Raw genomic sequence first — 14,405 nt, 5'->3', positions numbered from 1 at the left:
ATGGAATCTGAACGACAAATAAAGCTTCAAGCAAATGAAATTGAATATACAGTAGACTATACACACCCACGACTTACGCATTAGGCTTCAATTAATTTTTAAAATAATGTCGGTACCTTGTCAATGTATGGCAGGATTATCGATGCGCATTATGCAAAAAATTACTAAGGGGGATTAGCGGTGCGGGGGAGTATCGGTGCGGGGGAGTATCGACATGACCCCTGGCGGGTTGGGGGGGGGGGGGGGGAGGAGCCAAATCCAATTATTGAAGTTGTACATCAGTTCACTGTTTGTCCTAGCTAAATCATCATGAAAGAAACGAATCAGATAAAAATTATAATAAAGTGCGGAATGTGCAGACCATCAAAACTGCTCTTCCCCGTTGCCAACGCTCTCAATTCAGGTCTATCTTTTAAAATCAAATGTTTTATTGTATAAAATATAAAATGTATAAAACAACAGACTTCGTTCAAATAATCTAGCTGTGTGTAGTAATACTGTGCATGAACCCAAAATATATGCTATAGATGTAGCATTATCAAAATAGAAATACCATATCTTCTCGAACATGAACAGTCACATTAGAATTCTCCTCCCCCCCCCCCCCCCCCCCCCCCCACACACACACACACACACCAATACGCCCCATACAAACTCAGCGTGTGTAGGAGTGTGAAATCTATGCGAAAGTCAAAAGTTCACGGACAGGATATGCCATGTAATGATTCATAGGGTTGATAGGTAATCTCCTTTTGCTTTTTTTCCCCTACTCTCTCAATTTTGAGAAGAAATACAGTGAATCGGTGTCTTTCATTGCACTAAGTCAATGTAAATTCAAATAAGTCAAATTTCTTTCCTTTATCACGTAATTCGTCAGATTTAATTTAATACAACATTTCCCTAGAAAACCTTTACCCCCTCCTGTGTGACTGCAATATGCCGTCTGCAGAGCACCAGCGTCTGCCACACGCTGGATGCTCCGCGCTTCCCGGGAGCTCAACAATTAACGCGGTCTGAAAATTTTTGGGGAGAGTCAGATGAAAAAGAGAGGGACCGCGGCATCTATAAAGTCCTACATGGTGAAGCTGGAGACGTGGGCTTGTTTTACTCTTTTCTTTCAAAGTTTGCAATATACTCTGCCTTTAAGTAACCCCATGCAACCAAAATATTTTGCTGGTATCTTGATACATCTTCCACTTCAGTCTCCCCCCTAAAACGGTCCACACTAAAAAATCAATAATCGTATGGCAATTTTATACAGGCAATTGACCTACATTTATACCCACGCAGCTAACGTCGAGTTTTATGGTTGTGGAGTGAAAACGTTAGACACGTCTGTTATTTCTAATTACATAATTTTTACAAACAGTGCATGTGGATCAAAAGTGGCTCGATTTGTGAGCAAAACGGAACATTACTTTTTGAAAATAATGAAAAAATGGGAGAAAAGCCAAAATCAGATAAAAATTAATTTTTTCTCTTATATGCAAATTAAGTCCCCTGAAGTAATATATGACTGGCCGGAAGTGATGTTCAAATCAAAGATTTGTAATGATGATGGTTTTGATGGCCTTGATGATTTTCATGGTGATTAAAAAAATCTTATTTAAGTTTTCCGTTGTCATCTGGTGTGAAAGAAAATTTCTGCTCTAACACAATCATTCCACGAGTGAAGAATACATAGTGAACGCGTTTCAGAGTTGTGCTGCAGACGACACGACTTTTGGGTGAAAATCGCACGCCTAAGATATTAGGTTATAATTATGATATGTAGAATAAAAAGGTGTGTCTAAGGTTTCCATAAAATTTTTGCCTCCATTTCTATTTATATGTGTTCGACAAGGGTGAATTTTATTGGGATATTTTTTCCCTTACTCTCTCTCTCACTTTTAAGCGAAAATTAGGCATAACAGTCAAAATATTCAGAAGTAAAAAGATTTCAAAGTTTACAATCTTCTTGGTCACTACAATTCTTCGTCGTGGTGGTTCACGGGGAAATTTTTAAGACAACTTGTAATCGTATAAATTGATAATCATCCGATTACGCGCTTCTTAATAAAGTTCGTGATACACAAGTAAAACATACGGAGGAGGTAATTACGCTCAAACTTAAAACCGTCTTGACTTGTGTCAAAATTACATTTGTCATTAGACAATTAAATGTTTGGATTTTGTCAAAATTTGTTTTTTAGTCTTCTCTTACTGTTTAAGTGCGGAAAATAGGCCTGTTTGTTGTAAATAAACTCAAGTTTGATAAAGCAACAAGTCAAGTTGGAAGCATTTGTTTATTCTGCTTATTTTGGGAAGGGAAAATCACTATCTTTCGTCGCATTTACTGAATATAAAACTCAAATATATCTATTCCCTTCCCTGCACCACACTTAACATGTAAGTAAATGCACATTTCCTTAGACAGACTTTAACTCCGTTCTGTGAATGTAATATGCCGATTCCCTAAATCCCCCTTTACACTGGACGGCGTCCTTTCTGCGTCCCGCAGTTTAAGTTGAGTCTAAGAGATTTCTGGAAACTCACTTCAGCATAGGGGAGACTGGGGCTAGTTGGACCCCGGGGTAAGTTGGCCCCCCATCAATTTATGAAAAAGTAACTACGGGGTGAAAAAATTGATCACATCATTTAGTAAAGTGACCGTAGCCTACAATGCTAAGGAAGTGTCGGACGTTAAAAAGTTTTACTTAGGCGGTGAGGCCAAATAAACGATTTTTGCACCTGAAAGTAATTTTGTTTAAGAGATTTAAAAATCTATTTTCATAGGCTTTTGAACGAATAAAGTATATGTATAGGACATCAGACTAAAGCTAACTATTTCAAAATTTACTCAAATGTATTAATGTAGTCCGTTCTTGCACCACAAACGACTGCAATCCTCAAATCTAAAAATTGTGCACCTGGGGCTAGTTGGCCCCCTTGGCTCGGGGCAAGTTGGACCATATTACCCACAATCCTATGCGCGCAACAGAGCTACAGATCATTGTTGAAACAAATAATTACCAGTTTAAAACTGAATTTGTTAGTTTCTTTTAAAACGAACATTTTTTATTCGTTTTCATTCAAAAACCTGCTTTATACCATTATAAATTTATTCTCAATTAAAACAAAACAAATTTTATTGATAGATATTTTGGTTGTTGCAACACATACAAAGTGACAATAAATCTGCCTCATTTGAACTTTTTGTTTATCAAAGACTCTCAAAAATCAATTTAATAAATTAAAGATGTGTAAAAATGTATTTCAAGGCGTTTACATGCGATATTTACTTCATTTTCGTATAGGGTGCCAACTTGCCCCGCCACGGGGCAAGTTGGCCCCCCTGACGTCAGTTGCTTTTTTTTTTTGTCATATTGTGAGCCATCTGGTATTACATCTGAAAAATAATGACGTTGCATACATAGCCAATTTCATGCGGCTTACTTTGAAACCGGATTTGTTACTCTAACTCATTCCTAGTTGGCTCTACAAGGCCATAAGTGCCTCACTGGGCCAACTAGCCCCGCTCTCCCCTACCTGTGGAGCAGTGTAAGTTGTAGAGCCAGTAGGCCTATATGTAGTAGTTGTAGTACAGTGTAGTAGGACTATATAATGTAGTAGTAGTAGTAGTAGTAGTAGTAGTAGTAGTAGTAGTAGTAATAGTTGTAGTAGTAGTAGAAGTAGTAAGAGTAAGAGTAAGAGTAGTGTACATGTAGAGGGCAATAATAATAATAATAATAATTACTGGCAAAGACTGTATATCAGTAATACTCACATACACGTGGCTGTGAATACAAAACAGTTAAATCTAGAAAACAAATTAAACCAATTGATCAATATGCGGATCTGGTATTTAATGGTTATATCATACAGCAACAAGGAGACAAATTACCTCTAAATCAGAAAGCTCCATGAAACGCGGCGTGCTGGCACGTAGGCCTATTAGTAAACACAGGGTATATGTATCCCTGGAATTTAACTTGTAATGTGTAGAGGACCGATATCACACACACATACATCAACATATAAATAAATAAATAAATAAATAAATAAATAAATAAATAAATAACATAACATAACATAACATAACATAAGACCAAAATTTCTCTCAGTTGCCACGCAAACATTTAGAAATTGCACGCATAATTTCCGGACAAATATAGTTAATTTTTTTCAAATATCCAATCTTGGGTTACATTTGTCAAGCATACGATGTCCGTATGGTGTCCGTGTACATGTATTGCCCATATGCCCCTACTCGTGCGGCGTCCGTTACTTAACCTCAAAGTCATGTGAGAGAAATGGTACGGCGCCCGTACCAAACGTAAACATGCTAGTCCATAGACACTTACGGTGCAAAAATACGGAAAATTAATTTCTATTTCATCGTACGGCGTCTGTGAAAAATGTAACTTAAGCTTTAGTAGAACGTAAATCTTTACACCAAATGCTTTCGTTTATAGCCGCTTTAATCTTTTTAAGGCAGGTGTGATTTTTTGCATTTTTGCCCAGAAATTGACTAGTTTTTGAAAATAATGATGATAATCCCCCCCCCCCCCCCCCCCCACACACACACACACACATTAAGCCTGGGTCCCGACTCCACGCATGATTTTCAGATCGTACGTTTTTTTAGGTTCCGCTCGTCTGGCTGGGCCGTAGCTAGATCACAGGGAAGGAATCAAGTAATTGGTGATTGCAAGCACGTGTCCCGCGCGCCCCCGTACATGCAAAGTACAAACATCGTGCACTACGTACGTTATCCGTACTAGGAGTACGAGCAACGCATGGGCAACGCAAGTGGAAGTAGGGAGTCTTGCTGACTTACTTGCTTGAGATGTATTTGGGAGGGTATAATAACAGTGCATGTTTGAGGAGATCATTATATCCCCAGCAGTGTTCAAGGATGGTGACCCCAATCATACCTGTCCCCGATCCAACTCTCCCCCTCTTGCTCTTTGTTGTCTTTTTAGCCATTTTAAAACTTGACGTCAAAGGCAGAAATAATGCTTTTCCGTTCATGCCCGTCCTTTTAAACTCACGGTCCGTGCGCATGGAGTGACCACTACGCATTCAACTTGCACGAAGCCCGTGAGGTCCACACGGTGGGAGCGTGGAAGTGAGGAGTGAGCACGGAGGGAACAAGAAATAAGTGCGTGCAACGGGCACCTTAACCACGTGCATCACACGCACCGTAAGTGCAGTGGAAAAAATAACTTCCTCGCGTGTCCCATACGACAGGCGGATGACAGGCGAACGCTACACGTTCGCATGTCGTACATTTTCCATTTTCTGAGAATTCGTGGACCGCACGCAGCGGCTGTTGATCATGTCGAAAAATTTCTACGTGCTGCCTGCGACCTCCAAAAGTTGCACAATGGACGTGCTCCTAACGCACGAAATCCCACGTTTTCCCCAATTTTTTGGCCGTAGACCACACTTAGCAGCCCGTACGTTGGATTGGGACCCAGCCTTTAACAATCTCCGACATACGTTCTAAGATATGTGTGCAATTCAATCATCCGTAAAGATGTTCCTGCTTATAATTGAATTAATTTGTTTTTCGATTTTATTAATGTCTCGGATAAACCTGTTTTAACTTTTTTCTCTCCCCCTGCCTCTCTCGCTCGTTTTTAACCTCTTAATCTTCCTTGCTAACATAAAATATGTTCTCTGTCACCGTGAAGACATTTCAAATGAGCAACCTCAGTATTAAAATATGGGAACTGAGCCATATATAGTCTTCCATCTACCAAAGCCGCAGTTATTGTGCTGTGGACATTTTTTGACTTTGCAGTACAGAGATTAGCCAAAAGTTAGCAAGTTAGTCACGGAAGACCGTCACAGATAAAGAAAGATAGTCAAGGAGTGCTGCAATTTTGGTGAATCCCACGGCAACACACTGAGGCATAAAGAAAATTGCTCAACTCCGTTCAACACAACTTTCCAAAATCATTCTGTCTGTTTGCACATGCAGCTCAGTTGAGTCTCATAGACCTTTATCCCAATTGTCGTCACAGTACCACGTGACCCAGATCTGTTGCTTCATTTATGCATATTGAGGTGAGGTTTACTAAAACGCTTTTTTACTATTAATAGATTGTTTTTATAATTTTTAAATGGCGGGGATCGATTAAAACATACCTCTAGTGTATAGATTGAGTGATGAATCTTCAAAATTCGAGAAATGGATTTTTACATGAACATTGTCCTTTAACCTGACACACATCTTTTATTATCTAGAGAAAAATCAATCTATGGCCCTGGTAGAGGGTAGCCACAGGCTGCGGTGTGTTGATTTTGATGCTGTCTCAACCATGATTGTGACGGACTCTACAAATATCAGCCAATTGTGTTATTGAAGACATAACGGGGAGGGGGATGAAATGTTAAAAAAGAAATGAACTAATAAGTTATTTTATGCTATTTTAGTTTAAATTATATATGGACAAACCATTCAGTAGAGAAAGTTAGATTAAAAGGAAATATGTTGAAATGAAACGGCACAAAAGTGATGGGGGGAGGGTATGATGATAGTATAAAAGGTTTGGGAGAGTCGGGGAAATTGAGTTTTGAGTGCGTTCGGGTGTTAACCGGTGTCCTTTAACTTTAACATACCAGGTTATACAAAGTTTTACGACTTTTGTCTCTAAAAAATGTAGAGATTCATCTTTTTTTTTTTACTTATATAACTACCGTATGTTTCAACTATAGTAATTAACAAAGATGAACTTTAAAGATGACGTCTATTGAGAAAGAGTCACTAAAAACGCAGTGCTCACTGTAAAATTAACTGGCAAAGCGTCAACGCTACGAAAGGAACTAAAATTAAAATAAGTTACAAATGGAACTATTTTTGAACTACACAAACTGTCAACGATTAATTTTCATATAAAGTATGTTTGCCGACTTGCACGAAATATTGCACATTTTCATTTATGCACTAGGGCCTATTTGCGCGACTAACCAGAATATGAACCAGAAAACATAAAACAGAAGTGCTAATTAGAATTTAATTAATTTAATTAATTTTCACTAATGAATGCAATTTCGTGCTTTCCAGAACTGTACCCAAAGAAAATAGGCTGTGTGTTTGTGTGTGTGTGTGTGTGTGTGTGTGTCGGGGGTGGGGACGTAGGTAGGTGGTGTCAATGTTGACAGGTATGTAATGGGGTCCGGGAGAATAGAGGAAGTTGAGTTACAGCAGGGTTAATGCTACATTATTTGACCTCAGAGTCTTTCTCAACATGATTGTGACGTTGTCCATGAATTCAATCACATTGTGCTAGTGAAGACAGATAATGAATAATAAAAGGCGCTGATATGATCATTTTTCCTATAATTTCTTCGGAGTCTCATAATAATTTTTTTAATGCTCGGAACTTTTTGTACTGAATGCACTTATTTCAAAAGTGTCCAAATGTCATGAATTTCATTTATATGAAAAAAGAGTACCATGTAACAGTGGTAACCGTATTTGAGGTCCCTGCAGGCGATACATTTTTTCTCTGGGAATTCACGTCGAGACGCTGTCTAGGATCGAGAAGCCAAAACAACTTAAGCTAATTATTTGTAAATTTTTACATATTTATATAAACGCTTTATATTAATGATATTGGCCCATTTGCTCAATACTTTTATCAAGCTTTATTATTTTCTCTCGTAGCGACTCAAATCATATCTAGACTCTTTAACGCCAGAATATGCATGTATATTCTAAATTACAAATTATTTTTGCAAGAAAGTGTTAAGACGGACTCAAGCAAGCTATAGCTATAACAACAATGGAAAGCAGAGCGTCAGGAGAGACGACACATTTCATTTGAAGGAAAGGGGAGCATGGTAAAACCTTCGCCAAAAATGTTATAAAGCTGACATTTGCCCTTGGGTTGTATTCTAATACTCATGCTAAACAGCGATTCTGTAAATTTCAGTATGATAAGTCACGGGGTTTTCCATTTATTGCGTTAACAAGTCTTATATTATAATGTATAACAGAAAAGTGAAAAAGCGGGGGAATTTAAGGAAAAAAAAACATAATATATCTGCAATTCGAACATGGACTGTATTTTTCATTATATGAATTACTCCAGTAAATTTGAGAATAACAAAAAAAAGCCTCACGGTTATTATTTTTATTTTTTTCTTCATGCATTTTTGATGTGTAAATAATTCTGTCGATATATTTCCTTGTTCCTTTATTCATTTATTTAGTTGGCTATTATAGTTGTGACTGTTTTCATTCTTTTCTATTTTTGTTATATACTGGCTTATGTATGAACTACACATATTTTTCTTTTGTTCCCTCAAGGAGAGCACATGACACTATATGAGATTTGCCTGCTTTTCTTTCCTTTGTATAAACCTTACTTTAAAAATTTCAGTTCCTGGGGAATCTGTCTAGTGTGGACGGCTCCTACAATTTCTTTGTAGAATAAAAGAACTCTAACATCTCGTGATTGATAGATACCAATCAAAGCTGTCAAATTTGACAGTTTGATTGTCGGTAAAGTAAACATACGTCAATCACATCCATACCGCCAAAGAACTTTTATCGCCTGTGATTGATAGGTGTCAATCAAAGCTGTCAAAATTGACAGCTTGATTGACGGATAGTTAAACAAACGTCAATCACAATCATCCTGCAAAGGAGCTTTTACTTCCTGTGATTGAGAGGTGCCAATCAAAGCTATTAAAAGTGGATGGCTTGATTGGCAGGTATATAATCAAACGTCAATCATCATACTGGTTATCAAGTATAGCTGTCTAACAATGAATACGCCGTAGAGGGCGGACTGTCCCTGGGATTTTTTAAATAAGTAAATTAAAATATAGGCGAGAGGAGGTAAAAGAACTATTCCGGCGTCAGCTACCTGAGTGAAAAAAAATAAAGTATATATAAGAACCTAAAGACTTAATGTGATCAGCATATTTTAGTCACATTCTGTTTATAATAATTGACTTTTGTGAAATTGCAGGTAGGAAATAATTTTCACCCCATTTGCAGTATTTTTCTTTTCATTTTTTCTTTTCTTATCTTTCTTTCATTCTTTTTATTTATATATTTGTATGTATTATTTATATGTTTATTTATATTTTTTGTTTACTTGTTTGCTTGTTTCCAAAAATATGTTTTATATAATTAAGTTCCACCAGATTTTAAATTACATCATTTACCTTCGTTAGTGTGCCATGAGTTCCGCACAACGCTGTGGTGAGACTGTGTGGAGTTGGTTGAGTACACGATCACAAAGAATATCACCCCAGAAATTCTTGTGGAATTCGATAATGCAAGTGATCAGCCCGAGGCCGAGGTTAAATATGCCACGATGAGTCGCTCCACTAGGAGAATTCGATTTTGGCTATAAAGGGAAATAAGCGTCACACCCACTTTCCACATGAGAGGGATATTTACGAATTGGATATGATTACAGCGGTGACCTAGACTTTTACATCAATTAAGACAGTTTGAAGACTTTTCTTTATTTTCTTCCAAAAAAGAGCTTTACACGATAATAATTAAGGCTTATTCATATTCAAATATAAACAGGGAATTAAAAGTAAAACCTTATACAATTTTGACATTTGCTGGGCATTGGGTACATTTAGCGATGTTTATAGAAAAACTCAAATGTTTACTCCAATTTTTATACTTTTCTTGTTTTACTTTAAATTCAGAAATATAGTCAGTGTCGTTATTTATAAATGAAGCAGTGTATTTGTTTACCGCGCCAACCTCTGGACGTCATTAATGAGTAAATACAGTGTATAGACATGTGCAATAAAAAGATATTTTTTTACAGTTTTGGGTGCTCCGTGTTTAAGTTTAAAAGTCTCGGTCTTACATTTCTATACCAGCAGGCAGATTTTTTTATTATTAAAATAAATCCACGCTACACTCGTGGTTGGAGACTGTTCAGTTTAGATGTTTAGAAGATTGGGAGCAAAGGAAAGAGTTTGAAATCCCCGAAAATTGCAAGTCTGCTGTGCGCCAGTATAGCTCTGTAGTTTCACCTTGCTGAGGGACACACTTTACTTCTATTGGAGACTCCAAGCAAAGAAGTTAGAAACCTGGGTGTAATTTTCAACAACAAATGTGACATGACATCACACATGAACAAAGTGTGTAAATTATCATATTTTAGTCTGCAACGAATTTCTAAGATTCTTCACCGTATTGACAGCAAGCAAACAGATCTGCTCATCCATGCATTTGTGATCTCTAGACTTGATTATTGCAACAACCTCTTGTTCGTAATACCTAACTGTCAAATTGAAAAACTTCAGTCTATTCAGAATTCGGCAGCTCGTCTCCTTCGTAAAACTCAGAAATCCGACCACATCACACCAGGGTATCAGGACAACCCCCCCCCCCCCCCCCCCCGGACAATCCCCCCCCCCCCCGAATAATTCCCCCCCGGACGATTCCCCCCCCCCCCCCGAAGAATATATATATTTATATACAAATATAAAGTAAAGAGTACAAAGTTCAAATCTTTTCACCCATTTTCTGAATATTTCTTAGTAATGGTGCAAATCAAGGATAGATAATATTAATTTTATTAAACAAATTGTTTTCATGGAGTACAAGTACATAAAATTTTCAAGACAGAAGTACAGAACATTTTATTAAAAATCTGATCAAAGTATATATCTCCAGGTAAAGGAAGGGTAAACAGATGATCTCACTCATCCAGGAAACCCTTTGATGAATTAACTGTTACTTTTAATTTCTTTATTTCTCATCCCCCCCCCCTTGATTGAGCAAGTCTTGAATCAAGGTGCATCTATAGGGAGAGGTGGGGTAAACAGATTTTCTCGCTTATCCAGGTATCCTTGTGACTATTTGTCACATTTAATTGCTTGACCACTACCCACCACCCACCACACTAAAATATTTATAAAATATCTCTTTACCTGTTCATCTGTTTACCCCACCTTTACCTGAAGGATAGATGATTATACTTCGATTAGATATTTAATAAATCTTCCTGTACTTGTACTCAATGAAAAGGGAATTTGTTATAAAATAATTTGTTTCAGGATGAAGTTGAATTATCACACTAAAAATATTAATAAAATGGATGAAATATTTTAAACTTTACACTTTCTACTTTATATATGTATATAAATATATATTTCTTGGGGGGGGGGATCGTCCGGGGGGGGGGGGGAATTGTCCTGGGGAGGAATTGTCCGGGGGGGAATTGTCTTAGTTCTCCGCGATCTTCATTGGTTACCAGTCTCTCAAAGAATAGTTTATAAGATTTTACTCCTGACTTTTACATAATTGTCATGTCACACTGAATAATTTTAAAGGGCGACTGTCCATTTTATGTGAACAATATAATAGAACTTTCAATTCATCTTAGAACTCTTCGTTCCAGTGATCAATTTCAACTCAAGCGAAGCGATACCAAAACGACTCTAAAAACATATGGAGTTTTGAGATTGCTGCACCAATTTTATGGTCCAATTTTACTAACGTACTTAACAAATGTTACTATTTTAAAAAGAATTAAACACCTCTGTATTTAAGGAATATATTGGTTAACTTTTATATCTTAGTTTTAAATACTTCTATGTTAGTTTTTAATTAATCTTTGTAGTTTTAGTTTTTATATGTAAGTGTTAACTGCGCTGAGACGCAAGTGTAGCTCGGTTTAAAGAAATGTATTATTATTATTATTATTATTATTAAAATCATTAATTTACAAATCACAGTAAATAAAACTTAAATCATATCTCACTGATAATGCAAATCGAACATCCTGATAATCACGAATCACCGAGTATAATACTTCGTTTCACAAAGGGCAAAGAATAAAAAGGCACATTCACGAGTCACGGGAAGGGGGGTCTTCACAGATCATTATAAATCATATAAACATTTCATGCATCTCGGGGAAATAAAAAGTGGCTTTCACAGGTAACGAAAATACGTATAACCAATGGGACTCTTTTAGTTTTAAAGTTTGAAAAAGCACAATAACAACAGCGATTCTTATTCAAAGGCATTTGGGACGTCAGGCAAGAAGCCACTTGACTCTTATTCACAATAAATGAAGCATTTTAATAAGTACTTTATTCCAATACAATAGTTTTATGTCTCAAATGAAAACAATTTCCGATATTTATATTTCAATATTTTTATTGGCTGAATTAACTTTTATCTTATTTCCCTAGTTAGAAAGGAAAAAAAACAAGATAAACATTAAACGCCCTAAGCTGGACTTTTAGGAAATGACCAAAACAAAATTCATTGAACGGCCCTACTGTTAGAGATCTCAGTAATTTATTGATAGACATATTGTCCACAGCTGATGTAAGCTGGAAAGTAGCTGATGTAAAGAATAGTACATTTCTCAAGACAGAACTCAGTGTCATGTTTTCCAAATGTGTCGGGAATCTAATCCGCGAAGCGGGCGACCACTGCGGCCCTAAACCACAGAGGCGTGCACTTAAACCATAGGCATGCCGAGATGGGCCTCGAACTCTCGACCCACTACCCAATAATACCACCCTGGTAGCCGTACACTTTTCTACAAGTGTTTGCAAACATTTTGAATAAGTTGCAAATACAAATTTCATGAAAAGTAACAATCTGCAGATTCATTTAAATTACACATCTCGTTCCCCTAGGCCTGCTACTTACAGATGCCTGTGATGAGTTTAATAACCGACTTAGAGACAGTAGTTTGACATGTTCAGTAACATATGATCAATGTAATTCTATGTAAGGATTATTAAAAATGTATATAAATATTTCAAAATAGAATCAGACGCGTACGTTCTCTAAAAATTGTATGTATATTTTCTTTAATTAGACTGAAAATAAACATTACAATGTACAATACTATACATATCACTTCTCACATACATATTTCTCAAAAACATACACATACATACATACATATCCGTATACCCTACCATGCCAATTTATTGCATGCTACATGTAACTACTGTATAAAATAAATACACATAAAGACAATCAAAGCATTATTTTTTAGTTCAGAAAAAATTCGATGTCCCTGGATTACGGATGCCCTCCATTTTTTTTATTTTCTGTAAATGTATTATTTTACCTGAGAAACTAGAGGATCAGAGAGGCGATACCGCCTCCGAATATTGTACCACCAGCTGGAGTAAGCGCGATCATATAGACCCCACACACACAAAAAAGGGACACCAACACCAGTCTTGTGCTTGACAAGCTGTAAAAAATGCAATCAACAAGAATTCTCAAAATATGCAAAAAATATATATAACTAAAAATGGTACAATCAAAGTTCAGTTCATAGTAAGGTAGATTAAAGATCAATTTCAAGGTCACAGTAAATTTCCAGTATATGACTTCCTATTCAAATTCAATAGTAACTTTGGACGTATCTTTGCCAGTTTTTGGGAAAAAAAGGGAACAAAAATGTGCAAAGTTCAGTTCATGGCGAAAAGTAGGTCTAAGGTCAATTTTAAGGTCACAGTAAATTGGCTTTAATGACTTCCTATTCAAGTTCAATAGTAACTATGAACCTATCTCTGCCAGTTTTGGAGATAAAAGGGAAGCAAAATTTGCAAAGTTCAGTTCATGGTGAAAAGAAGATCAAAGGTCAATTTCAAGGACACATTTATGTTGTCAGTATATGACTTCCTATTCAAGTTCAATAGTAACTATGGACCTATCTCTGCCAGTTTTGGAGATAAAAGGGAACCAAAATTTGTAAACTTCAATTTATGATGAAAAGTAGGTCAAAGGTCAATTTCAAGGTCACATTTAAATTGCCAGTATATCACTTCCTATTCAAGTTTAATAGTAACCATGGACCTATCTCTGCCAGTTTTGGAGATAAAAGGGAACCAAAATTTGCTAAGTTCAGTTCATGGTTAAAAGTAGGTCAAAGGTCAATTTTAAGGTCACACTCAATTGCCTCTAATGACTTTCTATTCAAATTCAATAGTAACTATGAACCCATCTCTGCCAGTTTTGGGGAAAAAAAGGGAACAAAAATGTGCAAAGTTCAGTTCATGGTGAAAAGTAGGTCTAAGGTCAATTTCAAGAACACATTTAGATTGCCAGTATATGACTTCCTGATTCAACTTCAATAGTAACTATGGACCTATCTCTGCCAGTTTTGGAGATAAAAGGAAAGCAAAATTTGCCAAGTTCAGTTCATGATGAAAAGTAGGTCAAAGGTCAATTTCAAGGTCACATTAAGATTGCCAGTATATGACTTCCTATTCAAGTTCAATAATAACTATGGACCTATCTCTGCCAGTTTTGGAGATAAAAGGGAACCAAAATTTGCAAAGTTCAGTTCATGATAAAAAGTAGGTCAAAGGTCAAATTCAAGGTCACATTTAGATTGCCAGTATATGACTTCCTCTTCAACTTCAATAGTAACTAAGGACCTATCTCT

The sequence above is a fragment of the Lingula anatina genome, chromosome 10, assembly GCF_051362555.1.
Source record: "Lingula anatina isolate TDL-2025a chromosome 10, LinAna3.0, whole genome shotgun sequence".
In the NCBI taxonomy this organism is placed as follows: domain Eukaryota; kingdom Metazoa; phylum Brachiopoda; class Lingulata; order Lingulida; family Lingulidae; genus Lingula; species Lingula anatina.
This window is presented reverse-complemented; position numbering follows the sequence as displayed.